At 46.1% G+C, this 12,190-nt stretch overlaps 1 pseudogene; it reads right to left on the bottom strand.

The window, feature by feature from the left end:
- Positions 1-2,320: 2,320 nt before the first annotated feature.
- On the bottom strand, positions 2,321-11,872 carry LOC118836740 (annotated as a pseudogene).
- Between the last annotated feature and the right edge of the window lie 318 nt (positions 11,873-12,190).

Genomic DNA, 12,190 nt, shown 5'->3' with positions numbered 1-12,190 from the left:
TCTAAGTAGGACTCTGATCTTTACCTCTCTGTGCCTCAGTTTACTCATCTCCAAAGTAGGATGAACTAGCTGAAATTATTCAAAACACCCCTTCCAGTTCTAATATCCTGTATTCTGAGGTTTCTTTCAGTTATGAGACTTAAAACAAACAAGCAAAACCAGTAACCTTTTCCAGGAAGCCTTCCCAGATTAGCCCTACTCAGCCCCTTGCCCACTCACTCACTACTTCTCTGTAGCTCAGAGACATGGTTGGCTTTCTAAATGGTTGGTTCTTCATGCCTGGAAGGTTCAGACCTTGGTTGAGAAGTTTCACTGGGAGGATATCAGGGAAGGTAGTTCACTCTGTGCATTCTTGTGTTAATATAGATTCTGGTCTTTTACAGAATGAGGGAGCTAAGTAAGGCCCAGAGAGGGGAGAACTTGCCCCAAGGTCACATTGTGGGTCATGCAGAGCTGAGGGGACTTGGAGCCCTGGCTTCCTGACTCCCTGTGCAAGACTCTTTCCATCCCAGCAGCCTGTTTAGCACCTGCCTGGATGTGGCTGGGAACACCATGGCCCAGGAGGGACCATCTGGCCAGCTCCAGGAGTACCGGGTGCCAAGGTTCCCCAGGCTATGGGAGCTGAATACACAAAACCTGCTCCTTAGCAGCTCTGTCCATGAAGGCAAACAGGGCTCACCTTCCTAGCACTGTCCCCTTGGGTGGGGAGAACCAGAGGCCCCAACCGGGCTTACCCAAGGTCACACAGCAGGGAATCACAGACCAGAAGCCAGCCGCTCTGTTTTTTCCTCCTTCTAGCCCACCACCCCAGGCTTTCCTGGGACCTCTATGCCACCTTGTTCCATGTCCTCCCAATGGACAGATTCGCCATGGTCCTCCGCTTCAGAGACTTACCAGTGCTCCAATGCTCCAATTACACACACACACACACACACACACACACACACAGAGCTAAACTTAGAAATAAGGTCAATATTGACTGAGATCCCAGCCCATGGTGCATCTGCCCCTCCTAAGTGTCTGTAAGAAGTTCTGTACTTCATCCCTGAGGCTGGGGAGAAGGGAAAAGGGGGTGTGGAGGATGTGCATTTGCAGATAAGAGCAGATGAAGGGGGACAAAAGTGAGGAAGTCAGCCCCCCCCCATTCATTCATCCTTTGATTTTTCTGTCTACCCATTCGACAAATATTTATTAAAGCCCATACAGGGGCACAGCTCTGTGCTGGGTGTAGACCTGAGCACCTTCCAAGAGAGTCTAGGAGTAGAAAAAAGCCTCCCCTGTCCTTTGCCTTAGGTAAATAACTGCCATGTAAGGCATTCTCTCTCTCTCTCAGTACCTTTCCTTATACCAGGTTCAATTCAGGTCATCAAAACAATAGTAATTATAGCTCCCATTTGCAGAGCCCTTTAAGGTTGCTAAAGCTCCTTTCCTCACAACCATTCAAGAAGCCTTTATTAAATGACTGCCATATGCCAGTGGTGGGCTAGGCATTGGTGATATTAAGATAAAGATATAATAGATCCTGGCCTCCAGGGGTTTATAATCTACTGAGGAGCCTAAAGTGTGGTATGTTCCAATAGAAAGAGCTTTGGAATCAAAGGACCCAGGTTCAAATTTTGCCTTATACTGGCTTTGGTTCTGTGATTCTACCAATCCTGTGAAGTAGGTGCTACAAGTGTTATTATCCCCACTTTAAAGATGAGAAAACTGAGGTTCAGAAAAGTAAAGTGGTTTCTAAAATCCAAGGTCACTCACATAACTAGTTTGTGTCAGTGTTGGGATTTGAACCCATGTGTCCCCACTCCAGGTTTGGTGTTCTTTCTACCACCTCGTGGTTCTAACAGCTCAGCTTTCCATGGCACTTTAAACAGCTCTTCTTTCATAAACACCCACCCTCTGAGGCAGAGAAGTATATCATGTATCACTTGCTTCATTTTACAGATAAGGAGGTTAAGTCCCAGGGTAGGAAGTAGGGCGGGGGGGAGGGAAGTGATTTGCATAATATCAAACAGTGAGTTTTTAAACATACATTTGTATTGTTTTTTGTTTTTTTACATCATTCGAATTTCTCCTAGTATCCCTCCTCTTGTCTGAGAGAGCCTTCCCATGTAACAAAGGATATTTTTTGTATTTTACTTATTTATTTGCACTGAATATGGTAACTTTATGGTATACAACACAGAACCCTGCTTTTCCCCACTACCAAAGGGGAGGCAAGGACTATAGGAGGCATGAGATTTTCAGTATAGGGAAATAGGTGAGGGTCCCCAATGGTGGAACTCCTCTTTTGACTGGGGATAAAGATCCATGACTTACCATTTTATTCCTTGGAGGTTGTGCAGATCATGAGGTCTACTACATGGTTCCTATAACCACACTCCTTGTTGTACCAAGAAATGAGCTTGACAAAAAGGTCATTGAGGGCAATCCAAGTGCCTGCATCGAAGGCGGAAGAGTTAGGCCTCGCTGTGAAAGTGACAGGATACAACCTGATCTTCTGTGTAGCCCAAGTTGTTCCAAGGGGCCCCAAATAAATGTTTGCTTCATCACCCTCTTGATATCCTATTTGGCAGGTTTCTCCGGGTGTCGTATCAGATCCTCGACAGATCACTGAGCCTAGGAACGTTGAAGGTCATGCCTTTGAGCTTCTCATTCGGCTCGGGGATGACCTAACCCATAATCTTAGCAACACCAGTGGAAACAAGGGTGATGCTTTGGGCAGCACCATACCCATCATGCCACAACTTGCCAGACGGGCCATCTACTGTCTCCTGGGTATCAGTAACGGCATGGACCTCCACCATGAGTACTTCCACAATGCTCAAGTTGTCATGGGTGACCTTGGCTAGGGTGGGGCCTAGCAGTACAGGAAGCATTACTGATAATCTTAAGGGAATTATTTCCAACAGTTCACTCCCAACATGAACATATGGGCATCAGCCAAAGGGGCAGAGATAATGACACACACTTGGCTCCACCCTTCAGGTGAGGCCCAGCCTTTTCCATAGTGGCAGAGACACCAGTGGATTCACTACTACATACTCAGCTCTAGCATGACTCCCCATTTAATATTGATGGGGTCATGTTCTTGAAAGATAATAATGGCTTTTCCATTGATCCCCACCTTTCCATTCTCAGCCTTGACAGTGCCTTTGAATATGCCATGGGTGGAATTATAATGAAACATAAAATCCATGTAGTTGAGGTCAAGGAAGGGGTGGTTGGTGGCCGCAACAGCCACTCCACCTGAGGTGAATGCAGCCCTGGTCACCAAGCACCCAATATGGCCATTTCCATTGACTGACCTTTACCACCTTGTCTCAGAGATGCTGATGCAGCATCACTGAGCTTGGGGAAAGAGCTGAGAATTCGAAGTATATTTTTTCAAGAAAAAAAGAGGCAAAGTATCAGCAAAACTAACCAATACCTCAGAAAAAAGTCTGAAAACGTATGCAATGTTTCAAACCCCTGGACCTGCCACCTCTGCAAAGGAGTTGGGGGAGGTGTCATCATATCTCTTCTTTGGAGCCAAGTTTGTTTTGTTTTTGTTTTTTTAATTTTGCAACATTCATTTTTGTTTTTTTTTTCTTCTCATTTTCATTGTTGTAGTCATCATGTATGTGGTTTCTTTGGCTCTGCTTACTTGACTCTGCATCAGTTCATGAAAGTCTTTCCATACTTCTTAGTATCCACCATATTTATCATCTCTTCTAGCAGAGAAATAGTCCATTACATTCAGGGCCCACAGTTTGTTTAGCCATCCCCCAATTGATCGGTATCCCTTTCACACAGAGAAAGTTATTAACAGAAACAAGTCTTCAAACATTCAGACCTAGGGCTGTTTCTCCCACAGTGTTTCCTCTGTACCCAGGCCTAGATGTTATAGGAATGGGAGAGGGAAGGGATACCCCTGCCCTGATCCTTGTCCCCTTCCTAGGTCAGCTGGATGGAGAAGATGAACTGGGGAGGGGAGGGAGCAGCAATAAAAGGTGGTAAAATCGTTTAGTTCATACTTACCATGCTATGGGAGGTCAGAAAAGGCAAAGATGGGATGGATGCAGTAGTTTGTATGGGAAGACTATCTGGAGAATAGTCTCCATTTTGCATCTGCTGGCCTGCCTGGCTTCAACTCCACAGAACAAGATGCCCCTCCCAGGATAAGCTCATCACTTCTAAACTCACCACCATGCTGCTAACTCCCCTGATTAGTGTCACCTCCCTCACCTCCCCTCCAAACTCCTCCCCATGCTCTCCTTTCTAGAGAGCAGAAACCGGACTCAGCTCACTTCATTTGGTATCTACTGCAACTCCATGGAACAAGATGTACCCCCTGGTGTCCCATCTGTAATAATAATTAAGGCGGGACTTTTTGCTTTTCTTCTCTTAAGTGCCTTTAATGATTTTGGCCTTTGTTTGAATGGAGCAGATAAAGCAGGATCTTTTTGTCTTGGAGTATTTCTCAGCACTGAGACAATTGGGAGTCATTGATTTTTATATGATGTGATCCTGGGGATGGAGAACTTTCCCAGACCCAGCCTGGGTGAGGTCAGAGCCCTCAGGGCTCCAAACTGGATATAATTGAGGAGAGCTTGGCATTTGATTTTGGGGGCACACTCATGGAAGGAGTGTTGAGACTCTGGGCAAACTACAAACTGCCCCCCAGCTTTACAACCCAGATGTTGGTTCTTCTCTGGTAACTATGAATTGTGATTTGAATCAGACAAAGTCTGTCTGTTGATATTTGTAATTTCTGTTTGTATTTGCTCTGAAGTTCAGGGTGCTGGCTTTTTCCCTTGAACTAAGTGAATGATGTTTGTGTATTTGATTAAACTGAGATTGTTAACCCCTTAAAGTTACTTTCCTTAGTAAAGCAGATCAAAGAACCTGTATTGGCAGCTTTCCGGGTGCTGGTTGTTGGTGGATCCTATACTCCTACAGCAGCTGCTAGCGAGATTGTTACAACACCATCCTGTCCCCACTTTCTTGCTGCCTTTTGTACATTGTCTCCCCCTTTAGATTATAAGCTCTTTGGGGACAGGGATTGTCTTTCTTTTTATTAATTGTATTCCCAGCAACTTAGCACAGTGCCTGGTGCTTGATAAATGTTCATTGGATTGGAGGAGGCCTTACATTAAAGGCTAGGCTTTGAAGGATGAGTAGCATTTACCCAAGCAGGGAAAAGGGGATCAGGAGAACAAGGAAAATGGAGAGAGCCAGGAGACCTGGCCAGGTCCCAGTCCCAGCTCTGACATTTATTCACTGTTTGATCCAAGGCAAGGCTCTTCCTCTTTCTGGGCTTGTTTCCTCCTCTGTCAAAAATACAGGAATGGGACTGTGTCAGTTCCTTGTAGATTGATGAATGTGTGAAGGACTTAAAGGCATTTGAGGCATGGACCAATATGACTTATGGAGGCTGAGGTCAGGCAGCGGGGGGCTTTGAATGCCAGGCCAAGGAGTCTGGCCTGTCTCTCTGAGGAGATATGTATGGCATGAGTCAACTTCCACTTACTATGTTGTGTGAGCTTGAGTAAATAATTTGCCACTTGACCTTATCTGCCTCTTGAAAATTGAGGGGTTCAACTAGATTAGATAAGTAGAGTGTTTATTATGTACCTTTACTGTATGACAGTCAGGACACCTAGATTGCTCAGTGGATAGAAAACAGGGCCTGGAGTCAAGAAGACTCATGTTCCTAAGTTCAAATCTGGCCTGAGACACACACTAGCTGTGTGACCCTGGGCAAGTCACTTCGCCCTATTTGCCTCAGTTTCCTCATCTGGAAAATGATGTAGAGAATGAAATGGCAAAACACTCCAGTATCTCTGCCAAAAAAAAACCCAAAGGGGTCACAAAGAGTTGGACACAATTGAAAAATGACTGAAAATATGCTAGTCGCTGTACCAAGCACTAGAGATTCAAATATAAGCAAGTCAAATAGTCCATGTCTTGTAGAAATTTAAATTCTAATGATGAAAACAAAGCATAGAGAGCTGCTGGAAAGTGAAACTGGGAGGTATCTTGAGGAAACTGCTGGGAAGTGGGATGGTAGACTGACCCCTTTACAAGATAAGGGAAAATTAGCACCAAGGTCCTTTCCAGCCCTAGATCTTATGACCTTAGGATTTCTGGAAGGGGGCACCTCATGCCAGTCCCTGCCAGGAAGGCCAATATGATGTCCCTAGATCATTGGCTAAAAAATCCGGAGGCAGAAAGGAGCCTAGGAGGTATGGGGGAAGCCTGCCTACTAGCCAAAAACCTGTCGCCCTTATGTCCTTTATGTCTGTCACTTAAAGCTTTCACAGCTTGGCCCCTTCTTACCCTTCTAATGACTGTCCTCAGCCTTCTCTGCCATCCAGCCATATTGGCATATTTGCTATTCCTCACATATAATGGTCCGTCTCTCATCTTACTTCTCACTGGCTGTCATCCATGTTTGGCAGCTGATCCCACCGTGTTCTCTGCCCCCTGGATCCTTGGATTCCTTCAAGACTTCTCATGTACCATCTTCTCCAGGAGGCCTTTCCTGCTCCTTGAAGCTGCTAGTGCCTTCTACTCCAAGATCGTATTTGATCTCTGTTCATCTTGTCTAACCTGTTGTCTCCTTCTTTAGAATCGAAACTCCGAACTGTTTTCACTTTTCCCTTTGTATAGCTACTGCCTAGCACATAGTAGGTGCTTGCTAAATGTTTATTGATTGATTGACTGATTAATTGAGAGCCAGGGCCTGGGGAAGGTGGTCTGGATCAGTCAGTCAGTCCATAAACATTTCTATTAAGTGCCTACTATGTGCCGGGCACTGTGCTAAGCCAGCAGATGTTAAAATGAGGTTCAAAAGCTTCTTTATAAAGACTGATCCCATCCAGAGTCAGAGCTGGTAAAGGCCTCAGAAACAGAACTGAAAGAAGGCCTGGGTTCCAGTCCTAGTTCTGACATTTAATAGATGGATGACCTTGGCCAAATGTGTTCTGACAAAGCCTTCTCAGTTTCCATCTCAGAAAAAGGGAGAAAATAATACTTGTTCTCTCTCCCTACCTCAAAGGACAATTATGAATGGCAGCCTTTTGTAAACCTTAAAGCACTATCCTTCTTTGTAAAAAGCTAGACTGGTGTCCTTTTTACATCATTGTTGTTTAAGGACATACTTCCTATCGTGCCGTTGAGATCTCTCTTTTAACCCGTCCCGCCCCACCAAAACCCAAACCCACAAAACAGTTACGCAAAATTGAATGACATAGTAAATGTCAGACAGTGGTATGCAACATTAAATACCCATAGTTCCCTACCTCTCCTTAACACTTAATAAGGAAAAGAAAGAGCGCATTTCTTCTTCTCTGGGACCAAGGCTGGTTGTCACTATTAACATGACTTGAGGAGCTAGGTGGAGCCATAGTCTACAGAGCACCGGTCCTGGAGTCAGGAAGACTCCTCTGTGTGAGTTCAAATCCAGCCTCAAACACTAGCCGTGTGACCCTGGGCAAGTCACTTAACCCTGTTTGCCTCAGTTTCCTCATATGTAAAATGAGCTGGAAAAAGAAATGGCAAGCTACCCCACAATTTTTGCCAAGAAAACTCCACATGGGGTCATAAAGAGCTGGACATACCTAATCAGCTAAACAAGAACAGATCACATGACTTTGGGCTTCGTGGTTTCTTTTTTTCACTTACATCACTGTAGCCTTTGTATCAGTCTTTCTTCTGGTATTGCTTATTTTACTCTATCAGTTCATACAAGTCATCTCATGCTTCTCTGAATTCCTCATATTCACCATTTCTTATGGTGCAATTTTATTCCATTACTTCCCACAATTGCTTACCACAGTTTGTTCAGCCATTCCACAATCGATGGGTACCCATTTTGTTTCCAGTTATTTGTTACCCCACAAAGTGCTGTTCATGCGTATTTTGATACATTCCTTCCTTTTAAAGGTAGAGAATTTGAAGCCCGGAGAAGGGCTGAAGGTCACACAGCCATTCGGTGTCAAGAGGGTCACAGCTTCTACCCTTGACTCCTGGCTCCCAGCCCAGGGCTCCTTATCCCGTATTGAACTTCTCCTGTTGACAGCATCTTCTCGAGTAGCTGGGCTGTGGCCTGGAAGGGAAGCAGCCAGAGACTCAGGATATCCACTCAGGACTCCACTCCCCCTGCCCAAACCCTTTGCTTAGCATCCCCTAAGGCCTGCCTCCCCAAATCCTGCCAAGTCTCTATAAATAAGCAGGTTTAAGGAAGGTGCCAATTAGTAGGTAGGGTGGGATGGAGGACAGACGGGCTGGGGAGAGATGGTGTCTGACCTGACAGAGCTGGGTGGGCAGAAAATTTGAATAGGGCAAGGAGGCTGGTGCCCTCTGAACCTCTATCTATAGTCCTGGGTCAGCCTCACTGAATGATGTCATCCAAGCTTACGAGTCCTGAAAGGAGAAAAGTCAGCAGGAACAGAGCTAGTTAGTCGTAGAATGTCCGAGTCATGAGGTGCCTTAAGAGATCATTTAGTACGATCCCTTCATTTCATGAAGGGGGGAAACTGAGGCCCAGATAGAGAATGGGACTTAACCAAGGTCACATAGTCTGAAACTAGGACCCAGGCATCTTCTGTCACAGTGAGCTTTTTTTTTGGTCATGCCCCCATGGTCAATATGAAGAGGCTGCAAAAGGAATACAGACAAGGAGAAACAGGCTGCAGGTTACAGTGGTGGTTAGATAAAGATACATAATGCATTTATTAAGTGCTTATTGTGTTTCAGGCACAGTGCTAAGGGCTGGGGATACAAACACAGGCAAGACAGTCTTTGCTGTCAAGGGCAAGGAAATCCTGGGGTAAGGTAGTTCACGAGGCGGGAGTGGGGTGCTAGACAGGGGCAGGGTGGAACATGGGAGGCTACATGGGGCCTCGTTCTTGGCAAGATAAGGCAAAAGCTCATGTATCAGAGCCCCATGCCCCCTGGACTGGTCAAGGCTTCTGGAAGAGGGCCAGAAGGGAGGCCAGATGGTGTGGAGAAGACTCCTGGACTTGGAGCCCAGAAGCCTGGGGTCAAATCCTGGATCTGCAATTTCCTAGGGGTCTCTAGGAGATCACTTACCTTCTCCTAAAAATGAAGGTGAATGAGTAAAGTGGCATATGAATGTAATAGAAGATTAGTGTGTCATGAGAAACATGGAAAGACTTGTAAGGAATGATGTGGAGTGAAGAAAGTAGGACCAGAAGAGTCACATGCACACTGACTGTGCCAAAGAAGGTAAATTAAAACAATCCTCAAAGGCAGCTGAGCTCATGTTAATTGCCATGATCAGTCTCGGTCCTGGAAGCGGGAAAGACTCAGTGAGTGCAAGAAATAGTTAACCAGCCACAAAAACTGGTCTGTCATTAAGGACCAGACTACACTTTGCTGGGATTCAGACAGTCAGGGCTGCAGAAACTCTCAGAAGGGAAAGAAGACACCATCAGTTGCTGGAGTTACCAGAGGGCCTCTGAAAGAGGCAGGCCTCCACCGGGGCCTTGAAGGACAGGTAGGATTTGAAAAAGCCTAGAGGAGGGTGATGGTAACTTTTAACAAAAGACTTGTTCCTCTCCCATTGTAAGCCCACAGGGGTTTGACTTAATTCTAATTCTTAATTCTAGTGCCTACTATCTGTTAATTATTTCCTATTTATCTAGTATATGGCTCGGTTTGTTTACATTTGTTTGCATGTCTTCCTCATTAGATTGTGAGCTTCTTGAGGGCAGGGACTGTGTTTTGCCTCTTTTTGTATCCTCAGCACTTAGTGCTGTGCCTGACACATAGTAGGCACTTAATAAATATTGATTGACTGATTAAAAGGCAAGGTAATGAGGTGCATCTAAGGTGCTGGGAGCCAGGAAGGATCTGGCTTCTTCAAATCCTGCCTCTGACAGTTAGCTGTGTGACCCTGGGCAAGTCATTGTTTTATCTGCTTGGTCCTAGAAGAGCTGAGGTCTGCATTACCTGGAGTTGCCCACACAGGCAAAATTGCAGATCCTGGTTCTGTCTTTTAATAGCGGTGTGGCCCTAGGAGGGTCATTTCCTTTCTCAGCCTCAGTTTCCTCATCTGTAAAATGGAACTAGTTATCCTTATATCATCTCCCTCCAAAGGCTGGTATGAGCAAAGTACTTTGTCAGTGTTTTAATTAAGGCCCTATAGAAATGGAAGCAGTTATGATAAGCCTGGGGTCTTTTTGTTTAAATTTAGCTTATAAAGCCCTCCTGCTCCTTGAGGGCAAGCACTGTCCAAGTCTGGATAGGATTATTAGGGTTATCAGCCAGGGGTGCTCTGTCAATGGAGAGAAATCTCTCTAGTACTTTAAGGTTTATAAAGTACTTTCCCCCATAACTTTTAGGAAGCGGGCAGTATCAGTATTATTGTCACATGAAAACCAAGTCTCACAGGTGGGATTTAAGGGGCGGCTAGGTGGTGCAGTGAGTAGAGCACCAGCCCTGGAGTCAACAGGACCTGAGGTCAAATCCAGCCTCAGACACATGACACACTAGCTGTGTGACTTTGAACAAGTCACTTAACCCCAATTGCCCTGCCTTCCCCCCTCAAAAAAAAGTGAGATTTGAACTCAGGGCTTCCTAACCAAGTCCCAATCTTAGGCTCTGTGGGAGAAGCCAGAGAAGGCCCTCCCACCCCAGTGGATGGGGAAAGCTGGGCCTCAGGAGGCAATGCCCAGGCTGGGCTGGTTGGATGGAACAAAGTTTCAGTTTTTCTTGCTTTCTTGATTCTGAGCTATCCCATCCTCCTTCCCTGACATCCTGGCAGACATCCTGGAGGAAGAGGGCTGGAAGCAATAGCAGAGTCCTCAGCTATTCAGCTCAGCCACACCTTTTTGAGGAGGACTTTGTCTCGTCTTCCATGATCTGAGGCCACTGCTCTCCCTCCTCCCTCTCCCTCCACACCTCCAAGCTCATTATATGCCTTGGCTGGTAGCTTTGTATGTCCACATGTCCTGTCTCCTCTTGGGGTCCTCTCAGATGTGGGGGTGGCTTCCTGAGGACCATGAGGGCTGAGACCTAAGAGCTCCCTTGAGGAGAGGAGGGTGGGTGCCATAGACCCCGGGCACCAATTACAGGGCTCAGCCAGAGAAAGTGCTTTGGTTGGTAGAAGCGTGTGGGTGGGCTGAGATGGGGTGGAGAGGGTTCCTTTATGCATCTCCAGTCTTCTCTCTCTTTAACCTCCAAAGGGCCAATTATCACTTGGCCCTGCCTGCCTCTTTTTCCCGATCCCCACAGACCTTTTCATCTCCAAGACTACCTGAACTGCCTACCTAGGTGTGCCCAGTCTAGAATCCCAGACAGTCTGCTTCCTTAAGACAGAAATGCACCCTGCCTAGAGGCAAGCGGATGGCTGGGATCACTTCAGAAGGCCTCTTCCATCCCGGGGGAAGATGACATCCAGTGTGTCCCCTCACCAGCAGCTGAAATCTAATCCAGCATTAATTGGGTCTAATTTAATCTAATAGGATTTAATTTAATCTAGGATTCAAGTCCTTCCTCGGGAGTTTACGGATATCTGCCTGGCTGCCTTAGAGTATACTGTCTTTGAGGGCAGGAGCTATTTTGACCTTTCCTTGTCTCTCCAGAGCTTAGCACACACACAGTACCTTGCATATAGACAGTGCTCAATCTTACGTCCTCCATTCCCCAGGAGGATTCTGGAGGGGCTTAGGGCCTAGCTAGAAACACTGGGTTACCTGAGTAGGAAGCAGCAAATGGAACCCTCTATGACTCTCGATCCTGGGTCTCCCCTCTGCAGCCCCCTCTCCCACTCACTGATGTCAGTTTTCCGAGGCCACATTGCTTTCTGCTGTGGGATCTTTTTCTCACCAATCTCAAAGATCACCTGCCTTCCTAGGCACCTCATCGCTGCCCCTCTGGGGCAGAGTAAGAACATAATAGAAACAATTTCAACAGCAATAGCCAGCATTTATAATAGCACCTACTATGTGCCAGGCACTGTGCTAAGCACTTTGCAAATATTGTCTCATTTGAGTCTCACAACAATCCTCCAAGATTATTATTATCCCCATCTTACAGCTGAGGAAAATGAGGCAAACAAGTTAAGTGACTTGTCTAGACTCACATGGCTGGTAAGTGTCTGGGGCCAGCTTTGAACTCAGGTCTTTCTGACTCCAGGTCCAGCAGTGTATCCACTGCTCCATCTAGCTGCCTCCAAAAAAAG

Source organism: Trichosurus vulpecula, chromosome 2, assembly GCF_011100635.1.
Source record: "Trichosurus vulpecula isolate mTriVul1 chromosome 2, mTriVul1.pri, whole genome shotgun sequence".
Lineage (NCBI taxonomy): Eukaryota > Metazoa > Chordata > Mammalia > Diprotodontia > Phalangeridae > Trichosurus > Trichosurus vulpecula.
Note: the sequence above shows the minus strand (reverse complement) of the source record. Positions and strands in the feature narration are given on the sequence as shown.